Source organism: Cricetulus griseus, chromosome 2, assembly GCF_003668045.3.
Source record: "Cricetulus griseus strain 17A/GY chromosome 2, alternate assembly CriGri-PICRH-1.0, whole genome shotgun sequence".
Classification (NCBI taxonomy): domain Eukaryota; kingdom Metazoa; phylum Chordata; class Mammalia; order Rodentia; family Cricetidae; genus Cricetulus; species Cricetulus griseus.
In genome coordinates this window covers 406,203,252-406,229,317 of record NC_048595.1, presented here as the reverse complement: position 1 = coordinate 406,229,317, position 26,066 = coordinate 406,203,252, and the positions used below count along the sequence as shown (strand labels likewise).

General features: G+C 35.9%; 1 long non-coding RNA gene across 1 annotated transcript in view; it reads right to left on the bottom strand.

Annotated features, from left to right (window-relative positions):
• Positions 1–16,137: 16,137 nt before the first annotated feature.
• The window catches only part of LOC107977245, a 35,882-nt gene continuing 25,953 nt past the window's right edge, over positions 16,138–26,066 (bottom strand). Inside the window, exon 3 of the long non-coding RNA XR_003481487.2 lies at positions 16,138–16,311. This is a non-coding gene — a long non-coding RNA (uncharacterized LOC107977245). The remainder of the gene's footprint in view (positions 16,312–26,066) is intronic.

The window sequence follows — 26,066 nt, the reverse complement described above, 5'->3', positions numbered from 1 at the left end:
GAGTACATCATAGCATGGATGAAAAAAGGTCAGATACATAACTTACAACTATCCTATACCTCTTCTAGGAAGTTGTTAAACATAAATCAACCTAGAAACTTCTGCTTTTCCTCTGTCCTTAAAAAGCCAAAGTTTAGTTTTCTGGATTTTATGATTTACAAAATTTCATTTCCATTACAGGCTATTGCCAATATCACTAGTTATACTTAGATATAGGACCCTATTGCTGAAGACCACACAAACTTGAGTCAGAAAACATTGAAAAATCTGTCTGATACTCAACTGGAAAGTCATCTTTAATTATCAGCAGTCATACTCCTAGAAGATGCTATGTACACTCCTAGAGGAGAAATGTCCTTATCAACTCACTCAGTTATGAACCCTGGTATCTACAAACACAATACACATTGAAAAAATATGCACACTGGTCCAAAGAGGATACAAATACTATAGAACTAACAACTCATTTTTAATGGGTTATGGTTCATTCCATGATACAGAATCCATACTTGTTACTGTCAAGATAAGGAAAAAAAACAAGCATGCAGCCAGATAGGAGAAATTGTTTTATTATTCTGCTAATCCAACAGCAATAGAATGACTCCTGATGACTATAGCTGTACTCATAGTTATGTGCACCAGTCAACCAGAATCAGAGAGTTTTTCTTGCAGTAGTTTTCAACACAGAGACTCATAATTGTCAACATGTAGAGAGTAAAAGACATCAGAATTTCAACCCTAAGCAAGATGTGTAGATCATGAAGCTTCTCTTAGGACTTAGGGATCTATATAAAAGAGGTGGAAAGACTGAACTCATGGAAATGTAGCAGCATATACAAGACATGCACAAACTCAAGGCAGACAGAATTTCAGCATGATTGAGGAAAAATAGGTGTGTGTGTGTGTGTGTGTGTGTGTGTGTGTGTGTGTGTGTGTGTGTAGACTGAGACCAAAACAGAGACAGGATTGTTTTAGGACAGGTAGGTAGAGTAGGATCTCAGATATTTAGCCAGAGGAACAAATTTAAGCATTTTCATTGTCTTAAATTCTCGACAAATGAATTAAAATATGCTTTGAAATGTTCTCTTCTTGTTCAACTGGAGTATGATGTGATATGGATAAGGTGTCTAGGAGACTTCTTGGATACATTATTGAGCTTTTATACATTTTAGTAAAACTTTACAAAACTATTTGTAAATATGTTAGAGGTTTTCAAAGCCAAAAGATTTGAAATCTATTAAGTTCATGTACTCTTTCTAGTTTCTCAATTTTTCTCTACAGCTTCATATATGTACTGATTCTTCCAGCAGGCTGTCTTCTCCCCAACTGTGAGCAGAGGGGCAGAGGGGCAGAGGGGCAGAGGGGCAGAGGGGCAGAGGGGCAAAGGGGCAGAGGGGCAGAGGGGCAGAGGGGCGAAGGGCAGCAGGGGCAGAGGGCCAGAGGGCCAGAGGAGCAGAGGGCCAGAGGGGCAGAGGGCCAGAGGGCCAGAGGGGCAGAGGGGCAGAGGGGCAGAGGGGAAATTCCATCTGAGAAACCCTTGTCTTGGTGTGTTTGCCAGATAATGTTGTTTTTAACTAAGCAATTTCTTATTTTGGGGACATGAGATATTGGTCTCAAGTTGTTTGAAGAAACATTTTCAGTTTACTTTTGTCACTTGAAGTATCTGTGTCTCCTATATTTTCCTAATAAAATTCTTCAACTTAAATAGTGCAAAAACCTCCAGCCCTTTCAGCAAATTACTTGAAATCAAATATAACATAAAGCCCGTATTTGCCAGTGATTGTAAAGTAATAATAGTAAGTTACTTGGTATGTACTTCTAAATAAATGGTAAGTGTAATTAACATTTTCAAAGTCATTGAGCATATTATTTATGTTCATACAAGACAAATTTAAATCTTTACATTGAAAAAACCAATTAGCTACTGTTGAAATTAAATGCATCTTTCATTATTATGATGTTTTAGGAGAAAAATAAATGAATTTTGAACACTTTAAATATTGGTCCATGTCAGCATATAAGGTAAGGATTTATAGATTACTATTACTTTTAACTTTGGATTTTAGTTTTACTGAAAAATTAAGAAGGAGGGAAAAAGATCCATCCCCATTTTACCTACCTAGCATTCATGATTTTCACTCTCACATCATAAGTAGAGGGGTGCCTGTGTTAAATAATCAAGAAACCTATATCAACATATCAAAATCACCATCAGCCCGTAATAAATGACTTCTCTCTTGAAATTGTATACATGATTTTTCTGGACAAATCCATAAAGGAAGTGATGTAGCATCATTTGAACTTTTCTCACCATACAGAAATTCTCTGTGCACCATACAGTCAAGTCTAAATTCTCTCAGACTGTACTTGCTTAAACATGTGTAAACATAATCAATCCCAATCCAAAAAGGGCACCAATGACAGACAAAAGGAATGATACTTCCAAAGTCCAACTTGGTGAGATAATGGGACTATTAGATTTGCATACAAAACCACATAATGAGGAGTTACTGACCAAGCAGGGGCCTTGCAAAGTCCGTTTCATTACCAAAAAGCCTACCACAGCTTGGGTCATGATTAAAGAACCTTTTTCTCTGGAGGACTCTACATGAGTTGTAAATAGCTCATTGAGTCAGAACATTGCCCATTTCCAAAGCAGTATCTTTTGTATGTATAACCTCAGGCAGGGAAGGACTGTATGAATCTTAGTAAAAGGTACTTCCTAAGATTCGTAAGTTGTTTACTTCATAAGAATTATAGTTCTCCCCTCAACAAGGGACTATTTCAAGTTGGAAATTCCTTGTCCTCAGTCTTAAAGAGCCTTACTTCAGGATGGTAATGTTTCCATTAGAGAATATTGTTATACAACTCAAATCCTGGAAAAATACTATATTTTTTAGTATCTTTAGAGTTACATATTTTCCTAATGCCATATAGTTGTTATAATACAACACTTGGTCTTTCAGACTGTTTATTTCAATTAGCAATTATGTTTAATTTTCTGTCTTGTACTGCTAACCTTATTACCTCCATACTCAATGATCTTTAGTAATTCAGTAATGGAAGTTTATCATGAAATCTTTCAAGTCTTACCAATCATTAATAAAAATGCTAAGAAAATTTACATTCAGTTTTTGAACATTTATTTTATTATTTTTGTTCTATAAATGTCTTTCTGGGTGTATATATATATTTACACTCAAGCCATGCAGGCACCCTCAGAGGCCACAATAAGGGATCAAGTTCCTGTCACTGGACTTACATGTGGTTTTGAGTGAAGAACTCAGTTCTGGGAACTGAACCATGACCTACTTCAAAACCATCAAGTGTTCTTGGCCCATGTCAGCTCTCCATGACTTCTGTTCCATTTTAGGGACACATAAGTTCTAACCTTGCTGAGAACCAATGGATATAGGTATAAGAGCAAATAGTAGGACTGCTTAGTTTTGTAAGAAACTGTAACTTACGTTTCATAGTAACATTTTTCGCACCACAAATGAAAAACTGTTTCTGCTGTTCCACATATTCTGCAAAATGTATCATCATCATTGTAGGTTTCAGCTATTCACCTAGAATTATACTGTTATCAACTCATGGTGAAGTTTCATTTTCCCTATGACATATGATACAGAAGGTATTTTTTGTCATTTTATGGATTATTTTCATAGTTTTACTTGACATGTGTATGTCTCTGTGATAGTTTTGTAATGGGTTCTGTTACCATTGGGGTTTAAGTATTCTATGATTATTTTGTAAGATGTAGTAACAGAATTCTTCATTCCCTAAATGGCATATTTTGTAGATTATGCATGTATATTCATTTTATTCAAGTCTGTCACCAATTGTTTCTCTCATGGAGTATGCATTTGATGTTATAGATTAAAGGTTATATTTGTTCTTTTAAAACTTTATATCTTTCATTCACACCACGCATCTTGATTCCCTTTATTTCCCTATGACTTTGTATCTGCCCTCTTCCCTTGCAACCCACTCCCAAGAAAATTTCAGACAAAAATGTTAGTCTCATCATGGAAGCTGCAGTGAATCATTCAGCAAACCATTTTATCTAAATGGAGATGGTTTGGCAAAATTTTATTTTGTTTTATTTTTCAAAATTCCTATGATTAGCATGTATAGAGTGATAAATGATTATGAGTAATTGATATACCATAATAATAAAAGCAACAAGATGAATAATAAAGATGCAATTTAATGCAGCATGTAAAATTTGTTTTAGGAGTAAAAGAAAACTGTCTAAAATATTTTATGGAAGATTTAAAATCAGGATTCATTTGCTTTCATATGTTACTGTGACAGAGAAAATAAATCATATCACATACACATATATCTTTTCCAAAAATTCAAAGCAGCAGGATAAGTCTGAAAGGTTGTGTAAATATTAAGCCCATCTCCATGGTCTGGTCATATAAGAAATGCAGATGGATTATTTCAAGACATCCTCGAGGCTCTGCTTTGTGACATTAAATATATCCAGTGATATTTTAATGAAGTTTCATGGAAATCAGTTGGGAACAGAGTTGGCAAACTAAACTCACCACCAAGGAAGTCTTTTATATATATCACAGGTTAACACTGCAATATTTTATTTTAGGTCAATGTTGTCTCCAGTGCCTATTGACATTATTTGTCTACTACATGATTAATTTTGAAGTTGCTTTGAGAAAGCACTTTAAATAGAAGTTACATGAAAAAAGAAAAGAAAAACTTAATTTTATACTATAACAACTTAAATTCAAACCAAGATATTTGAAGCAATATCTACAAGAATGGCCCAAAGTTTACAAATTAAAGTATATGATATAATATATCATAAATATATCAACACATATTTAGAAGGTTTACAGTGAGGGTTTTCAAAACTACAAGTCTTGAGATCACCGTGAATAAAATAAAACAATTTTACTATGAAACAGGTACGGAAATATATACAAACCAATCACCACAAACAAAGAAAATCCAAAAGTCCTGAATCTAAGGAAAGGAGTTTGTAGCATAAAAATAAATGACCCTGAGACTAATATTGAGGTTCAAGCTTCAAGCTGATGATCAGAAGAACTATCTCTTACTCTCCACAAGATTGAAAGGCAATGCTGGCTCCACCAAACCTCAGACTGCTGCCTCTTCCCAGCAAGGCTGGAGAATCTTGCGACTTCAATGTCTCCCTGTCCTCAATGTGACTGGAGAATGTATGCCAACTCTGAGACACTGTTGATGGAATATCAACTGATACAAACCTTATAGAATCATCAATAAGGTTTCTTGTAGAGAGAGAGAAAGAGAGAGAGAGAGCCTAGAAAGTTATACTACAGCTTCCTCTCTATTACTCTAGAGTGTATGCTAATTAAAATGTTTAAAATACCACCGAGAAACTTGCACACTTACTTGTTATTTCTGGCCATGCTCACCATGGCCAGAAAACAAAACCAGTAGTGAATTCCATCAACACATGAATGAAGAAAATATGACACGTTACTGGAGTTTTTATTTACTAAATGACTAAAATGTATCAGTTGCTTAGAATTGTCCCAATTATTTTTAAGTCAGTATGGAAAAATAACTATGTAAATGTTTATACAGATTCTTATAACAAGTAATTTCTAGTTTCCGAAAGAAAAATGCATGCCATTATATATTGTCTGCCAGCAGTGGTCTGTTAGGTAGCTGTATTAAAAGGAAAGCATGCAGTTTTCATTTTAATATTTAAGTAAATTTCTGACTGAGGAGAGCTAACAAATGGTCTCATTAGAAAAGCATATGTGATTATCCAGGTGTTATAGTAGGAGGAAAGTTTGGAAGAAAGAAATTGCTCCTTCGTAGACAAGCTATTGTTCTGTCCAAACCCTTCAAGGTTACATTAACCTACAACTGTCAAAAGTGTTGCTATTAAGGCTTAAATAGGCTTAACTGAGTTAGTTTCCTAGAAAAGCCATTTTATTGAAATCTAGAGAATTCAATAAATGCATCTCCTATTGTTCTTTGCAGTCAGTCTGGTCATAAAGTAAAATACACAAAAAATTTCAAAATAATTCTTTTCAGTACAATGTTAATACTAGATTAATTAATTTGGCTGCACAGTATCAAATAACAGTTACTTAATTCGCTAAAATATTCAATTAAATGTCATGCAATGAAGATCTATTTTGATATATTAAGTAAAATATATGTGATAGTGTAAAATAATTATCAATAAGTTTGAATTTCTTGTTATAATTTTCTGAAATATAGTATACTTTAAGAGGATAAATACTTGCATACCCAAGTTTTTAAACTCTTCAAATGAGGACAATTTCAGAGTTAAAAATGGCAGTTAATTTTAAATATGATCTTTAAATATAATTTTATTAATATTACATATAGAAAAACATGATTCTAGAGTAACTTTTCCTTTGTTTACCATGTAGTGTTACAGATTTTTATAATTTCATTTATCATAGGTTATAAACATATGAATATCATTTTACATAATATATATAAACTGTGGTCTCAATATTTTAAATGAGTTTAAATTTTGCATATTCTGAAAATATGCATCATGGCAAATCTAACATATTTATATTTTATTATTTGGAATATCTTTTATACCATTTTACATCTTCAGTGTCATTCTTCAGTCTCTTTTCCTTGAGATTTTTTGAAATATTTTTAAAATAAGAACATGCTAGGGGGCTGGAGAGATGGATCAGAGGTTAAGAGCACTGGCTACTCTTCAGAAGTCCAGAGTTCAATTCCTAGCAATCACATGGTGGCTCACAACCATTCGTTTTGAGATGTGGTGCCCTCTTCTGGTGTGCAGAGATACATGGAAGCAGAATATTGTATACATAATATATAAAGAAAATCTTAAAAAAGAACATGTTAACCTACATAAAGTTAACATTACCCTACAAAAAGAATTAAATGTTAAAATGCACTACTGTCACTATTTAATATTTTGCACATAATGTTCATTTACATTCAGTTTTCAGTTTATGATATTTTCAATATTATGTACAATTTCTGTTTAAACATTTCCATAATATATCATAACTTGACATATCAAAATCACAGGAAATAATTTTTTGCATTTTTTGAATTATTTTTGTAGATTATAATATAGTTCTACCATTTCTCCCTTTCATTTCCTTACAGCAAACTTTCATTTGTGTCATTTCTTCCTCATTTTCAAATTCATGGTTTCTTCTTTAATTATGACATTTTTATTTTCACTTCCCATTCTAATAATGTGGTGCTAAGTAGATAAAATATTCACGAATTACACAAATTATTATATCCTTATAATACAGTTTCACATTATTTAAGACTCCTGTGGTCTTGAGAAATTATGCACTGAAGATGAACTCTTAAAGATGCAATTTAATCCTTGTGCATGATTTTTCTGCATAAGCTACATGATATGAGAAAATTATTTAAGCATATGTATCATTTGGAGAAATATAAAAGAAAGGGTAGAGTGAACAGAAACTTCTTAAAGACATGATTAAGACATGTTACTTTGCACACATGAAGACCTGTTGTGACCATGTATGTCTACCATGTTGTCTATGACAGCCTCAAGAACAAATATGAGGTACAGCAGGAAGCTCAGATTGCACAAATGACACTCAAAATCACTGTCCATTAAATTCTGAAATAGAATAAGCACAGTGGAAAATGGCCACATGATTGTTATCCATTTTTGTTAGGTTTGCTACACTAGAAGTAAATCACTTAACAGTTACTGTTCATTCTGTAGGTCAAGTGATGGATACTGAGGATGTAGCTTCAAACTTATAGCAGCCAAATGACTATGAGACCAGGAGGGCCAGAAACTCTGTCGACACTGCACCTCAATAAGTCTCTCCTCTGATATACCAATACAAGTGAGACCAAATCAAACTGAATTAGAAAAAGCCCTGATTAATTAACAAAATGCTCCCAGATGATTTTCAACCCCAGCCCAGAGAGAAGATGGAAAAAGATACTAGAATACCAAGTGTCTGTTTTCTGGCAACAGTTTAGATACCCTGTGGGAGAGGTGTTGAACATCTCTACTGGAGGGGTCATCATTTGGCAGGTTTTCTGAGATGCAGTAGGATTTAGAGAGAGATAGGGGAGGGAGCTTGGGGTGGAACTTCCACCCCAACATTCCTGACTCTTTGTGTATATGAATGCCAGGGTCTGTGGTGAAGTTTCTACCAGATCTTTGGGTGGATGGATGCCAGTTCATGTCTGGCTGCTTCCTGTGGTCCTGGGATGAGGTAGGGAGGGGAAGCTGAGAATTGGTGGGATCACAGCTGGAGCTATGGGTGGAGAAGCTTCTGGTTAACTGCCATCCTGGATACCTCTGACATGTGTTTCTTGAGGAAGCAGAAAAGGCAAGTTGCTAGGAAGAAAATAGATTATTAATAACTGTCTTACTTGTACTGACAAAGATGAATGTTCCAGGAAGAAGAGCAGACAGGTGCTTCATTGGGACATCTTGGAAAACAAGAGGGTGGAGGATCCCAGATGCTGGACACACCAAGAATCCTGAATAGATGGTACCATCATAGATGTCCCTGGAGCTTAGCAGCCAAAGTGTTGATGAAGATCACTGTGTAAAGTCATGTCCATTGTGGTTTGAGAAACCTAGGAACTAGCTTCTTGAGGAGTAATCTGACCTCAGGGAGAGAAGGGTGGGCAGGTATGACTAAGAGTGTGAGAAGAATAGCCCTGCAAGAAGGCAGGAAATTGACAGAGTCTTAAGTGGGAAGGAAAGGGTCCAGACTACTCCCATGACAGAAATGTGTGAGGGTATTGTAGGACCATGTAGGTAACTCTTGGATCCAAAATAAAGTCAGTGGAAATACCCACTATCTGCAGTATTACCTTAGGCTCAGAGAGGGCAATTGGAGTCACCAAGACTGGGTTTCATCAGTCCTCCAATAGGCTGAGTAGTTTGAAGGCTGGAAAAGTCTCAGCTGCCAATGTTGGTGAGGGTGGACCTTCATGGTGTGGCATAGAGGACAAACCACATGGGGGCATTCTGAGTTCTAGTGTTCAGGCAGAAGGCAGACAGATCATGGCCTTATTGGCAGTTGAAGGTAAGGACAATAACATGACCAGTGACCCTCCTGGGTGCTTTTCAAACAGGTTCCTGGTGTAGTTGACTCAGACTGAGCTCTGGCAGGATGGAGCCTCATAGTTGATTTCCCTTGTTCCCTTTGTGGGGGCCCTGGTGGTCTCAGGGCAGCTGCTAAGGCTTGGGCTTGCAGCAGAGCCTTGTAGTTAGGCAGGACTCAGCTGCATTTTCTCAGGCATTAAAAACTGTAAAGGCGCTGGGCATTGGTGGCACACACCTTTAATCCCAGCACTCGGGAGGCAGAGGCAGGCGGATCTCTGTGAGTTCGAGGTCAGCCTGGTCTCCAGAGCCAGTGCCAGGATAGGTTCCAAAGCTACACAGAGAAACCCTGTCCCGAAAAAACAAACAAACAAACAAACAAACAAACAAAAACTTTAAAGGCCATTCTTATCAATTCCTGTATGGGAATTTGGTGACACTCCTTAGCCTTTTTAAATTCCTTTCTAGTATCTGGTGCTGACTGAGAAATGAACAGTTAACTGTTTTCCAAGCGCTAGAATTACGGGTTTGAGTCACTATACCTGACTAAGATCATATTAATATTCTCTTTTGACCTACTCCAGAGCTTTATGAATAGTAGACGAACTTTTATGCTTACACACCCTGGAAAGAGCCATAGGGTGCATGTTTGTTGAGGGAGAGGGCCACAGACTCAAAGAAGTAGAAGGAATGCTTTGTGAGAGGTTTCTCTACTGCGTAGTATCAGATAACTAAATTCATTAAGGTCATAATGCCCTTTTTATTCTTCTCTCATAAGTTACATCCTGACCACAGTTTCCCTTCCTTCAGATCCACGCCCACCTCCCCTCTCTGAAAGATATACTCTACCTGTTTCCTTTCAAGAAAGGACAGGCCTAATACGGACAAGAAGCAAACACAGTATAACAGGATCCATTTTTACCAGGCACAAACTCTCACATGAGGGCTCAGCAAGGGGACCCAGTAGAAGGAAAAGCAGCTTCAAAGCAACTCCCTGTTACCTTTGTGACATTTGATACCCAGACTGTCCTATAACAGAGCTACTTTTCATCTGCAGATAAATCTCTGTTGCACTTCACTGGTTTACTGCCAGATTAAGAAGAGCAGTGAGTGGGCAGTCATAATCATTAACTTTAATTTAATTCAACCAAAGAAATCTGGCAAGGCCGGGTGGTGGTGCCACGTGCCTTTAATCCCAGCATTCGGGAGGCAGAGGCAGACATATCTCTCTGAGTTTGAGACCAGCCTGGACTATAAGAGCTAGTTTCAGGACAGCCTCCAAAGGCACAGAGAAACCCTGTCTTGAAAAAAGAAATCTGGCAAGCCTGCTTGTCAATGGTGTGATTTGAATATAGAATTCCAAGAATTCAGATTAAATTACTTTACTTTTCAAATGAAAAGACTTCTTGTAGCATTCCAAAATATCTAAAAGATTACTTCATTTCATCTATCCTTACAGTTGTTATGTATGAGGTCTTTACTACAGGTTTTTTGATCTAGCAATTTATCCCACAGTATATAATGTCAAAGAATACACAGGTAATATTTGATAGGCTTTTGATATTACACTCCATAGTTTGTAATTTTTATGTACAAATGAAATTAGTATAAAATGTACTTAAAGTGTAAAACAAATGATTCAGATAGAGTAAGTAACTTGATTCAAGATATATTATAAGAACCAGTAAATTCTCTCCAAAAATCAGAGCCTCAAAGAAATTTATATTGACATGCTCAATTTGGAAAATGACAAGTTTTATTAGTCACATTTATACTAGGTTATTTATTTGTACTCACTTACTTAATTCATATTTAATTTGAAATGTACATATGTCTATTACCTGAGAAATACAAATGAAGCATATGAGGAAATAACAGTGACATAAAATGAAAGACATATTTATTCCTAACAAAACTATTTAACGTCAACAAGAATCTTTATGGTCCCAGTTTGTGTCAGATATAAATTGATCTTCTAAAAGGCATACAACAATGCTAATTAACAAGGTAAGAGCTCCACTATTTATTTTCAAACACAGTGTTCACAACCTGACATTTAGTGTCTGATCACCTTGCAGAAAGGGTTTAGTTTCTTCTGATCTTGTTTGCTCTCCATTGATTAGCAGGTTAGAGAAGCAGAACTTCTTTGTCACGTCTCTGGAAAATGTCTGGATGGCAATGGAGCGTATCATAAATCAATTCTACCAGGAGAGATGCTCACAGGTAAAGTCAATTTCAGGATTGAATGTGCCCAAAGCAGGAACCCAAATGAACTAAACCTTTGTTTGCTTTGTACCAGAATTTAAGGCCTTCCAAACTGTGTTTAATAATATATAAGTAAGAATGAGTTTGTTATCTTGAATATACCTATATAATTATATAGTTATATTTGGTATATAAAAGGTATATGAATAAAAAGATGCTTTCTTAGCAAAAATAAATAGCCATAGAATTTTAATTACAGTTCAAGATCAATAGTATCCCAGGACAGAATTCCAACTGAATCAAATCTCATTATTAAATATCCTGTGGCTTATGAACACACATACTACAGACTTTTTTTATTCTGGCCAGTATTCTTAATGCTCTCTAATTTGATATCTAGAAGTTGCCATTTATAAATATTATTATCATTTATTAAATGATCTGTGAATTTCGGGTGTATCGTAGAGAAAAATAATGACAGGTCAGTCTCTCCGAGTAAATTTTCATCATAATCACTGTAATGATTAAATGAAACATGATCTAAGTTAAAATATACAGAATATTTAGTAGCAACATAAAGAAATTTTGTGTCCATTTTAATGTAATTTTCATATAAAATGGTTTATTCTTTGACATAATTAAATGAATGATCAGCAATCCATGCTTATTCTCAATAATTGACAGTGCAAGGACATGGCATTTTATGAGATTAAAAACAATCCCATTAAAACATAGAATGATTGACATGAGCCTAAAAGAGCTAATGATGACATTTGCAATAGGAAGATTTATTATATTCCTAGTGAGGTTCTGTCCATCCTGTTCCTAATGTTTTTATTTCTATGCTCTAGTTAGCTCTCTATTTTTATTTCATTGTTTTAATAATTATTGTAGTTATTTTCACTATATATGTATCATTGACTACTTACTTGAGACAAGGTAATTTTTCCAATATTTTATGACATAAAACTAAAAGTAGTCTTCAAATGTCACTCTCTTTTACGAATTTTAAGGACAGACTATATAAAACGAAGCTGACCCATTACTGGCAGGCTATAAGTCACTTTGGAAATATATTTTATGTATTTGTGTGTATTACAAACTTGAAATTACATGTGTAATTCCCAACCATTTTTCTTCTCATATATATTGCATAGAATATAAGTTAATATGGAAGTGAATTATATATATATAAAGCTGCTCACTGCATCATTAGTTCAAAGTACTTAAATTGACAGGTACTTATGTTAAGAAAAATCAATATGTATCCTAGATCATTTCAATATGATATAGCTATTGAAATTATACATATATTTGTGGATAATAAAATGTTCCTAAAATTAATACATTTTAATAACAACAAATAATTAATAAAGAGTAAATATGATGGTTTATTAACAATACCCAGAAAATGGAAATATTCATCAGTTGATGAATCAGTAATGAAAATGTGGTATATGTATACAATACAATATAGCTCAGCTGTAATGGAAAAAATCAACTGAGTGAGGTAAGTCAAACCCAGAAAGACAAATATAAACCTCTCATTCAGTAACTGATGGAACCAACACTTCATTTTAATTGAAGTTGAGACCTACCTTTTGGGATGGAAATTATACATGACATTATTAAATTGGCCAAAACCATAATACCAGATGGGTCATGGTCCTAGGAAAAACCTACCATCATTGCTCTGCTATGGATTATTGAAACAAAATGACACTTAATGGCATATTACTATACTTATATTAAGTGGATTTGTTCAAACCTCATAAAAGAAGATCTACTTGCAGTATATGGGAATTCATAAACAACTAGACCATTTGCAGCCTGTGAGAGGGTTTGGAACACTAGGTCAAAATGGGAGGCTTCATCAACCCTGATACTATATCTCAAGGGGAAGGTGGGGTCAATCTGAAAGAAGTACAGGAAGGGAAACATCATGATCAAATATATCACATGAAATTAATTACAGGTGATTTTAGATGAAGAAAGAATAATGGAACAATAAGTATTAAATATGATGGGAGATTGTAGGCAGATTTAGAGAGGGAGTATGAGATGGAATAACTAACACTGAAGACCTCTGAAAAGCTATATTGAAACCAATTACTGTAGAAACTTCTTGAAATGCATACAAGCACACACACACACACACACACACACACACACACACAGACACACACATACACATGGAAATTAAATGATGTTTTAATGCCAAATGCTGGAGTTCAGGCAGAGTAACAAATATTGCTATACACAGCTAGAACGTATTTCTAGATTCCACACAAACAGAAGATATATAATGCTAAATGAGGACCTGAAAGCACCCTTTACATATATTTGGTAACTTTTCATGTATCTATGAAGGACACAGTATAGAATAAACTATGTTCTATAATCTTCAAAATTACTAAAGGGAATCCACTTGCACTTGTAGTAGGGCTAGACTTAATCTTGCTGTTTCATTCAAACTAAACCACAAATCAAACTGATGGTATACATAATATTAATGTTACTGCAATGCAAGGAAGAGTGTGCAGGAATCAACACATGTGCACTTTGGCAAAAGCTATGATGTGATAAGAAAAAGAAAAAAGAGAGGTAATGCACATGTTTAATTCCAGCATTTTGGATGCAGAAGCAGTTGAGTCAAAGCCAATCTGGTCTTGACAATAAATTCTATTTATGAGGCTACACAGTGGGACATTATATCAAAGATGTAAAAGGGAATTGCCTCACTATCATTAGATCTTAGGATTACCGTGTGAGCTCAGAGATGACCTATAGTCCTTGATGGTAAGATTTCTTTATTCAGGAAAAACACCAGAGCAAAACGCAGGCCAGAGCGAACTCACAGGAACCAAGCTAGCGTGGCTAGAGAGAAGGGGCCAGGGTCTCCCCATGCAGCCCTTAAGAACCTTCCCTTATGTCACCCCGGCTTCCCCCCCGCCCTTATGGGCGAGTCCCGGGTCCACCTGGCACCTGTCCGGGTTGCCATTGGGCGGGGCTAGGGTGTCTCCCTACAATTCCCCTTTTAGTCTAAAAGAGGATTAAAACTTAATAGTGTAAAACGTCTAAACTTAGCAATCATAAAGATGAAATATAAGAAGATACAATAATCTGCTATTGCACATCCTATGTCTATTCCAGCTAAGTCTTAAAGTCATGTGGAAAGGGTGTCTAACTTGAACACCTCCTTCCAATCCTAACTCTAAACAATAAGAAGGTCATTCTTAACTAGGCTTACACTACCCTAATAAACAATAATGGGGAGCGGGGGTGTAGCATCTTCTAGGTTACTTCCTGCTGAAATGGGATGAAGGTAGCCATGTGGAGTCCTGTGGGGGGAAAAAAATGCTAGTACAGGGAAAGTCTCTAATGAGTTATTTCTAGTTCATGTTAGATGAGATTTGCTTGATTGAAGATCTACATTGAAATCCTCAACTTGATTGAAGTCATTACTCGAGGTTCTGGTTGGAGTGTCAGTCAAAACGGAGTGAGTTGAATCCAGTGCAGTCAGGGAGGTGTAGTCCAATTCTTTTTCCGGAGCATGCAGGGATTGTTGTCAGGCTGGTTCTCATTGGCTGTATGGGACTCAAACATAAGTGTCATCAGAGAAATGCTCGCTTCTTCATGTATGTGTACTGGGAAAGGCAATCCTTGAAAAACAACAATTATGAGAGGGTGTAGGCCTTGAAAGAAAGAGCCAAGAAAAGACAAAGATAGTCCTCTTATTCTTCTTGATATAACACAGAAACTTTAAAATGTTGTTAAATAACATGCTTGGATTTTAGGGTAGGAAAGCCAAATCCAACTCTAAATCAAGCATGGATTTAATTGAATAGGGACTAGGAAATGAGAAGAAATAGAGTTATTTGAGAGACAGCTGTAAATTTTACTGTATGGCACATTCCTTTTGTTCGATGGTTATAGCTACGTTCTTTCCTTAAGTATCTACACATGTAGTGTCCTTTGACTTCCAGAGGTGGGTTTTCCTGTGAGGATGAAAACAAAGCCCTTCCCATCCTTTGGGAGGCTTTTATTTAGTTCATGAGATATACCTCAGTAAATACCTGTCAGTCATCCTTGTTGAGAGGGATGTCTTCCTCAACTCGAATCTTGATCATTTTTGATGGTAGCCAAAGATTTTCTTCTCCTGTGAAGACAAATGCAAAACACCTACCCCAAGGTAACAAATGTCTGGGTTTCCATACCAAGGTCAGTACATCTTTGAAATACACTGATTGGTTCAGTTCAGCAGTTTTTTCCATAGTCCAGTGTCTTCGGCAGCTGTTTGTCCACTGTCATTGGCATTAAGAAAGTTTAGTGTTAATGCAATCTATGTTTGGGGGGTTTCGACTTACCAGCTTGCCTATGGAGCATCTCCTTAAGTGTCCTGTTAGACGTTTCAACAACTGCTTGTCCTGTAGGGTTGTGTGGTATACCTGTGACATGCTTAATGTTATAATATTTGAAGAACTGTTCCATTTTTGTGGAGACATATGCTGGAGCATTGTCAGTTTTTATCTGCGCCGGTATACCCATAACTGCCATCACCTCCAGTTGGTGTGTAATAACGGAATCAGCTTTTTCAGAGTTGAGAGCAGTAGCCCATTGGAAACCTGAGAATGTGTCAATGGTATGATGCACATATTTCAAATTTCCAGATTTGTAAAGTGAAAGAGATCCATTTGCCAGATCTCATTCCTCCGAAGGTCTTTAGGATTACATCCTGCTGGCAGTGGAGTTTGGTTATAAAAGGAACAAGTAGGACAGTTTCTGACCATCTCCTTGGCTTGTTGCCAACTGATAGAGAAGTCCTTCTTTAAACCCTTGCTATTTACATGATGCTTTTTATGAAATTCTGAGGCTTCTAGCACAGTGCCAATCAATAAATGATCGATCTCATCATTGCCTTGTGCCAGTGGGTCTGGCAGACCCATTTGGGATCTGATATGTATAATGTACAGTGGGTTACTTCTGTTTCTGATTGTTTCCTGTAACTGCAAGAACAACGAGGTTAGTTCAGTATTATCAGGGACGAATTAAGAGGTTCTGTAAAATCCATAAGCACCATGAGAATTGCATATAATTCTGCTTTCTGTACAGATGTATATGGAATTTGAACTATTTTTACTTACCTCACCTGCTTTATAACCAGGCTTACCTGTTTTGTTAGCATCAGTGTAGAAGTAAGAACTCCAGAAATGGGAGTTTGTCTTACAATGCGTGGAAGAATCCAAACTGTCTTTTTTATTAATTTAAATCTGTTGGTTTTGGGATAGTTGTTACTAATTGTTCCCAAAAAGTCGGTAAGAGCTATCTGCCAATGTTCATTATCCTTCCATAAGGAGGAAATTTCATCATTAGTTAAAGGTACTATAATCTCTGCTGGATCTTTCCCAGTCAGCTGACGAAGTCTTAATTTGCCCTTTAAAATCAAATCAGAAATCTTTTCTATATACGTCTTTAACTTTTTGTTCTGCTTATGTGGCAGGAATATCCATTCCAATATAGTGTCTTCCTTCTGCATCAGAATCCCAGAAGGGTATTCTCTGGATGGCAAGATAACCAGAATGCAGTCTAGATCAAGGTTTATCCGATCTACATGCGCATCCAATATTCTGTTTTCTACCCATTGTAGCTCTTTTTCTGCCTCAGCAGATAATATTCATGGACTGTTTAAGTCCTTATCACCTTTTAGTGCCATTTTTAAATGCTTTAAGTCATATCCTTCCACACCAATAATCGTCTGTAATTGAGAAATGTCTCCTAGTAGCTTCAGAAGACTGTTAAGAGTTTTATAACGGTCCCTTCTAATTTGTACCTTTTGAGGTTTGATTCTTTGTAAGTCTATCTTATATCCTAAATAGTTAATGGAATCTCCTCTTTGTATCTTTTCTGGGGCAATTTGTAAATCCCATCTAGGCAGAATCTCCTTCACCATTTCAAACATACGTTCTAAAGTTTCCTCATTAGAATCCGATAAAAGAATATCATCCATATAATGATAAACAAGAGATTGTGGAAATTTTTTACGAATTATTTCCAAAGGTTGTTGTACAAATTGTTGACACAAGGTGGGACTATTTAGGATCCCCTGAGGTAAAAACCTTCCATTGGTATCTCCGAACTGGCTGTGAGTTATTAAGAGTTGGCACTGTAAATGCAAATTTCTCTTTATCGCTTTCTTGTAATGGTATAGTGAAAAAGCAGTCTTTCAGGTCAATTATTATGATTGGCCATCCTTTAGGTATTAAGGAAGGCAATGGCATTCCAGGCTGTAGAGCGCCCATAGGCTGAATTACCTTATTTATGGCTCTCAGGTCTATCAGCATTCTCCAGTTACCTGACTTCTTCTTGATGACAAATACAGGAGAATTCCAAGGGCTGGTAGATTGCTCTATGTGACCAGCCTCTAGCTGTTCCTGTACTAACTTTTCTAGAGCCTCAAGCTTTTCAAGGTGAAAGGCCATTGCCCTATCCAGACCGGTTCATCTGTAAGCCATTTCAATGATAGGGCCTTTGGTTCCTCTGAAGGCCTGTCATTTGTATTTAGTGTCTATACAGCCTGGATAGTTGGTAACCATTTTCCATGGCATCTTACCTGATTCTTTCTACTATCCAGCGATTTTCTAGAATTCGTATCTGACACTGGAGGAATGTTAATTTGAGTATTCCATTGCTGTAATAAATCATGACCCCATAAATTTATAGCAATATCTGCTACGTAAGGTTTCAGTCTTCCTTTTTGTCCTTCCGGTCCAATACAGACCACTGAGTTAACACTCCGTTGAACTCTAGATAGAGTTCCAATTCCTAAAAATTGTACATTTGCCTCTTTAAGTGGCGATTTCTTAGGCCAAGTTTTCTGAGTGATAATAGTTACATCAGCTCCAGTGTCTAAAAGACCTTTAATATCATTGCCATTAATTTTTACCAGTAACTGAGGCCTTTTATCATTAATAGAAGCTTGCCAAAATATCAGTAGGTAGAGCATGAGACTCTTAATCTCAGGGTCGTTGGTTTGGTCCCCATGTTGGGTGCCAGTTCTTAGGATTACCGTGTGCACTCAGAGATGACCTATAGTCCTTGATGGTAAGATTTCTTTATTCAGGAAAAACACCAGAGCAAAATGCAGGCCAGAGCGAGCTCACAGGACCCAAGCTAGCATGGCCAGAGAGAAGGGTCCAGGGTCACCACGTGCAGCCCTTAAGAACCTTCCCTTATGTCACCCTGGCTTCCCTTCCCCCTGCCCTTATGGGTGAGTCCCGTGTCCACCTGACACCTGTCTGGGTTGCCATTGGGCAGGTCTAGGGTATCTGCCTACAATTAGACAAAAAAATAACCCAACAGAGTCAATTATATCCAGGATGAAAGAGAAGAACTTTGTATTGTTTTTGATGTATTCAAAAATATTTGGAACTTCAAAGTGATAATAAACTCATTAGCAACCTGTAGCTTATTATGCTCTTTCATATACTAAACAAAACAGTATTTATCATTCAAGTATTTGCTGGATGCATGCCATAAATGATTTAAAATTTTCATATTAAACTGTTGGAGGATGCCCTTTGTAAGCTGTTAATATATGTTTAGGCAGGCCAGAAATACTGTCTTCAAATGGCACCCAATGTGAGGCAAGAATTTCCATATGATGCTGAGCCTCAGTGGACTTTCTAGACTCATAATATCATGCAAGCTATGGTTTAGAGATGCTGTGGCAATCAGGCTTGAGCACAGTATGGCAGCTTCCTGCTGTGGCACATAGAGGTTTTGTCTCCAAGCCAAAAGGCATGCTGCATTCCAGATTTAGCTTTTACTCATACAGACAAAGAAGTATTACGGGCAAATGTGCTACAAGCTTCTTGATGACATCATAGACAAGAGTTGAGGGGGTGAGCATAGCTCCCAGAGCTGGCAAAAAAAGTACCCCCACCAAGTTGGAAAGCTGAACTGGGTGTAGCCAACATATAACTGCTGCTTTAATTTTAGTCATCCTGCTTAGCAGATTATAGAATCATGTGGTCAGAAAAAGATGGAGATATAAAGTAAACACAGATTCAGAAAAAGAAAACCCTCTAAATGGCTTATAGTGTGTTTAAAAATACATGTAATGTTTGGAGAGAAAAGAAAAAGGATAGAGAAAGTCCTTAAAATAGAGTAGCTGGAAATGGTGGCACACATCTTTAATCTCAGCACTTGGAAGGCAGAGGCAGATGGATCTCTTTGGTTTCAATGTCAGCCTGATCTACAAAGTGAGATCAAGGACAGTCAAATTTACATAGAGAAACACTGTCTCAAAAAACAAAACATAAAAGTAAAAGATAGAGTAATCAAAAAAAGCCACATAGAGATAGAAAATACACAGAGAGTCTGGAAACTATGTCATTGTGTTGATTTTTGTTTATTGACACAAATTTAAGGTCAATTTGGTAACATGCATATTTCTATACCTATTTAGGTATTGTGTTTATACAGTTCATTTAAAAAGTAATATATAGTTAAACTCAGATTATAGATACTCACTTAAATACTCAAAATTCTGTTAATTAGGTTTTCTAGATATACAGAGGTATATTTCAAATGCATAGGCATTCTTCTAAATCTTTCAAAGACCTACAGAATATGGCATTCAAATTGGTTTATTAGGGCTTTTAATGACAATGAGACACAACTGCTCCTGGCAAAACCAATTACTTCAAGAGGATAATGGGTATCAAAGAAGCTCTTTGTGGAGTATGCTTTTAATATTGTTAAACTAGCCATTTGGGCAAAAAACTGATCTTACATGGACTGTTTGACTGTATGCTGTATAAACTAGACTTGTAGAACCCACAGGAAAGTGGCTGCTGAGCTTTCCCAAATTAGATGGGACAGTCTTGCAGGGTTCCTGTTTCATGGAAGACTCTGCCAGACATTCTTCAGAACACAAAGAAAAATGACTGAAAAACTGCCAATATTGGTGGACAGTTTCAATTTCCTGCTTTGCTGTGAAGTCTGCCTGATCCTATATGCCTATAGGCTGAATATGGATGTGTCAACATTACAGAAGAACTTTGGGTGACTGTCCAGGCAGGGTGAGATATCTCTGTCAATTCTAGAATTTATATATTATCCTTCTGAGGTCTCTGATGGAGTTGAAGACAGTTATGGTTATGGTTTTCCTTAGTTAAAATAAAAGATAAGTTACATATAAAAATTTAGACTCACAAAGATAGGGTCAATAATAGAATATTTTCTTTACCATTTTACCAAATGGTAGTGTACTAAATATTATAACTATAATTATTGCTTGATACTGTTTTGTTTTATATAATTTTACTATATTAAAGTTAAAACCCTTATTTTTATTTAGAAGAGGAGATGATGGGGGATATTGTTCTCTATTCTGTGAATATATGTTTATCTTATTGGTTAATGAATAAATGCCGATTGTTCGGTGGCAAAGAAGGAAGTATAGGTGGGACTACCAGACTAGGAAGGCTGGGAAGAGAGAAAGAGGAGCCACCAGGGAGACTCCATGTAGCTCCTGGGAAGGTGGGATGCCTGGGCATTTTCCAGTAAGATAAAACACAGATTGATAGTTATGGGTTAATAATTAAAAGAGAGATAGCCAGTAAGAAGCCTGAGTCATTGGCCAAACAATTTATAATTATTATAAGCCTGTGTATATTTATTTGGGACCAAATGGCTACAGGACCAGGCAGGACAGAAAATTCACCTTTATTAAACTTACTTTGTATTAAAAGAATTTCAGGAAAGAAATTAATTTTTGCATAATACATAAAATAAATACTTGAATAAGTTTACCAAAGTGTTAAATTATGCATCATAATTTGAACATTGATTCTATTCACAATACCCACTGCTGTAATTGTTAAAAAGAAGCTAATAAAAATGATTAAAAATCTCTTCATTCTGATATATTTCTTTCATTAATTTTATACTAATGTATAAAAATGATTAAATTAGCCAGGCAGTGGTGGTGCACACCCTTAAACCCAGCACTACAGAGGCAGAGGCTGGCAGATCTCTGTGAGTTTGAGACCAGCCTGGTCTGCAAGAGTGAGTTCCAGGACAGCCTCCAAAGCCACAGAGAAACCCTGTCTCTAAAACCAAAAAAAAAGAATAAATTGATAACTTTCACATGGTTGAAAATTGTGAAACTAACTGAAGTGCAGTATTATAGAGATAAATAAAATGCTTGCTCAAATAATATTAACTAAAAAATTTTAACTGATTTTGACAAAACATTTTTTGTTTGTTTGCTTATGTATCCCTTGCTGTACTAGAACTATCTCTGTAGATAAGGCTGGACTAGACCTTAGAGAGATTAGCCTACCTCTTCCTACTGAGCTCTGGGATTAAAGGCATGTGTCACTACTGCCCAGAGACAATACTTGTAAGTATTAAATGAATCATTAATTTAACTAATATTTAAGCAACATTTGTGAAATGCATTTGTTGTTCAGATTCCCTGCATCACAAATATATAAGAAAACTATGAATAGCCTTTAACTCAAAAGGTATAGGTAATGAGTACTGTGTCAAAAATGTGAAATAATTCCAGATGCATCAGAATGCCATGTTTATTAATAGGTCCACTTTAAAACTGATCCAATCACCAGAGAACACCTGTGCAGCCAAAGCTTCTTGTAAAGAAACAAAAAGAAACTTTAGGGACTTGAGTTTGTCACCCAGATCTTCCCTAGCACAGACATCTAACAATTATAATCACCACCTTAAGCAGTCTGCACTGGATTCCACTACACCACACCAGATATGGCTTCAGTTACTGTCACCGAGTATGTGTAGTTGCATTTAAATGCACTCACAAAATGCATCCATCTCTTCTAGATTTTTTTAAAAAAAACTAAAAATGTGTCAAAAATCAGAATGAGCAAATGCACATTGTTTTGTTTCTTTATTTTTCTTTTTCTTTTTAACACTAGCAACAAAGCAACCAACCTATTTGACAGATAATAAGCAAAGGAAATATAAATAGAAATATATTTTGGAAGCATGATTTTGACTTTCATAAAGACATAAGCTAATAATCAATCTTTATTTATACTTTTAGAAATAATTATTGTATGAGTATAGTTCTTCTGAGCAATAAATCATTTTACTTCTTTATATAAGTGTACTAAAAACTTCAGAAATGTGCTCATCTTATGCCTCAAAGATAGACTGACTGTTAGGAAGGTGTAGTGTGGAGTTATTTTAAAGATATTTCAGTTGATTCTGCTTGAAGATTGGCCCATTACTTTCACCATGCATTTTAACATTCTACCACTGTCCTAACATTTTCTGGCATTCATTTATCACACTGACAGAAACCAGTTTAAAATTTAAATCCATATCCCTCCTGGATCCTGTAAAAGAGTTTGTAGGCCAGAGCATGTGTGATGACTGATGATGCTCCCATCAGGTGCCAGTAGAAGCAGCAGAATTGCTCAACAAGTGTTTTAACAAGATAAACAGTAGGGCAGATTAAGGAAAAACAAATGGCTTATCACTCAGAGGCTTCTGTGGCATTCTTCATATTTGTCCTCAAATGTCATTTCCACAAATAGAGCATTTCACAAGTAGAAAATGGGCCTAAGAAGAGATCCATATTTAATTCACTCCTGACCTATCCAGTTTAATATTTTAAAAATAGAATACACAATAGGAACATAGGAAAAATGAAAGATTTGTAAATGAACTGTTTAAATTAGACAAACTGATTGACAATGTTAAATATGTAGATTCATTGAATTTAGTTTTATGCCATTTTTTCTTAGGAGATATATTCATCATTATGACTTTATTCTTTATATTTATTTGAAGTTTTACAATTCAGGCTATTTCCTATTATAATTTCAGAAAACAACAATGTCTTGCTCTCTGAGCTATGAAAAAATTACTGCATATATTTGTCCCAACATGAGGAAAAATTAAGAGCATGGACTTTTAAGTAACTTCTATTTTCTCTGATTTTTCATTAATTTGCATCACCAATTTCAAAAGTAAGAGACTAAAAGCCAACTGTACTATGATGACCCGAAAACTCCAGAGGCAATAAATTGCTATGCTCACCTTCTTTTCACAATGGAACAATGGAGAGACAGTTTTAATTATGTTCCTTATTCATTTTACATAGTTGAAGCAAGCTATTATTTAAGAGGCCAAAGTGTATTGATTTTGCCAGGTCAAATATGCAATAACGTCCATGAAATTTAGTCTTACAATGTAGTATTTAGGTGTCTAACTTGAATATGTTTATCTTTTCAATCACACATGGCCACAGTGCAAGAAATCAAAGACCTGTTTTCCTGAGATTTATATAAACTTCAGACATATTATTCAGAAATACAGTATGGCATATGAGTACTAAAGTTTGAATGGCATTTTAGTAAAATTAGTATAGTTGTTTTAACACTAGTATAATACACAAGAATTCCATAAATTTGCTGGGCATTGGTGGCACATGCCTTTAATCCCAGCACATGGGAGGCAGAGGCAGGTGAATCTCTGTGAGTTAGAGGCCAGCCTGGTCTACAGAGCGAGTGCCAGTATAGCCTCCAAAGCTACACAGAGAAACCCTGTCTCGAAAAACCAAAAAAAAAAAAAGGAAATTCATAAATTTGAGAGTGTGCTTGCTCTTTAGTTTTAATAAATATTCATAATATCTAGGACAACTTAAAAGCTTTGAGCATAGAAGATCTTGTTTACCAGGGAATTTTGTTAGAAGGGGGTGAATCTGTAAAAGTCAATGCTCATATCAGAGTATAACCCATGTCTTACAGTTAAAAAAAAGTACAGAAAATTATTAGTCTAGGCATTTTGGGGGAAATGAAGTTTAAATTTCTATTCATCATTAATATTTGAAGCAATTTTCTATTTACCCTGAACATACATTAAAATTCACACCATAAAATGCTTTAAAGTTACACAGGAAAAATCCTGATTCAATGAACAAGAATACATGGATAATTTGCTGGGTGAACTGAGAGGGAGTGGAATTCAGCTATGTGAAATTTGATGGCTAAGACAGAAAAAGACCAGTTCTGGAACATGTACTTAGACACTCTCAGAACACCTTACAGAGATTTCAACAGCCAAATGACTGTGAAGCTTTGCTGTCACCTTTGACATTTGCATTATTAAAACAATTGCATAGCTAAAATATGTGAAAACATCACCAGGTATTGTGCCACACTTGTCTATAATATTCAGTGTTGTGAGAAAAAATAGTTTCATTAAGTGAATAAGACCAGTGCAAACTAATAGTTCTAACAAGAAGAGCATGATCATTGAATTTGCTGTGGATATGATCATTTCAGACCTGTGTACCCACTGAGACACTTCAGAGAATTTTAGATATCTACTTAGCTATCCTAATAAACCCAACCAGTAAATGTTCTTAAATGACCACACCACCCTTCATATTCTAAACTTCTCTTTTGAATTTATAATATTCATTCTTTCTGTATCCATAGCACTTAAGTATTGATGATTCTGGCTTTTCATTATTTCTATAGTTTTAATTTCAGAAATCATTCATTCCTTCACATGTTTCCCAGTTCTGAAGCTTTGAGAATTTTCTCTTGATTTCTACAGTAGTCTGTCAATAAAGGAAGCTATACTTACACCATTAAAATATACTCAGGATACAATTTTCTCTTAACCTGATGTCTATACTTATTATTACTTTGACCAACACACAGATACACAGACATTTATATAAAGAAAATATTTTTCATGAATCAATATAATCTTTATAATATTTGTCTTAATTACTTCTTGTTGGTGTGAATATACATCACAACAAGATATTTTATGAAAGGAAGCATTTAATTGGGTGCTTGCTTAGAGTTAGTTTTGGAGAGTTAGCAAACAATAATCATGACAGAGAACATCACCTCAAATAAACAGGCACTACTATTGGAGCAGTAGCTAAAAGGTTACAACTTTTCTGCGTGTTGGAGAAAGAGACAGAAATACTAGACTGTTCTTCAAGTTTGAAATCTCATTCTGACCCCATTGACATCTCCTGCATCAATGCCACACTTCCTAATGCTTCCCAGAAAAGTTTCAGCAGCTGGGGAGCACACATTCAAACACATGAGGCTATAGAGGCAATTCTCATACAAACCACCACATATCATTGCTCAACAATTTTGATGATTTCCTTTGATGAGGGAAAATCACTATGACACTTACACAAACACATATAGACTGGAATATCATGACTGGTGGAGGCCTGGTGATTAGGGTGACCGAGAACATGGCCTGGAACCCCAGATACCTGAGTTTTCTGGGGGGTCTAACAATATGGTTGGTTCAGACTTCATATACCCCATTCCTAGAAGTCTTAGATAGGGTCGTCTTCATGGATTCCTAGGAGCTTCCATTGAACTAGGTTTCTACTAACCCCAGAAATGCCCCACATACCAGTTATCTTTCCCAATTCTTTTCCCCTCCATCCTCCCTGCATCTGATATCCCCTGTTCCCATACTCTCCCCCATCTGCCTGTGATGTCTAGTCAATTTCCCCTTCACAGAGAGCTTCATGTGTCCCACTTTAGCCCTCCTTGTTACTTAGTTTCTTTGGATCTGTGGATTGTGTTATTCTTTTGTTTAAAAAGAAGAAAAGAGAAATGCTGAGACATGAGACATAAGACTATAAGTTTATTATAAGGCCCGGCAGAATGGGGAGACTAAGAAGAGGAACAGGGGTAAATGGCTGACCGCCATGGCCAGTCACCAT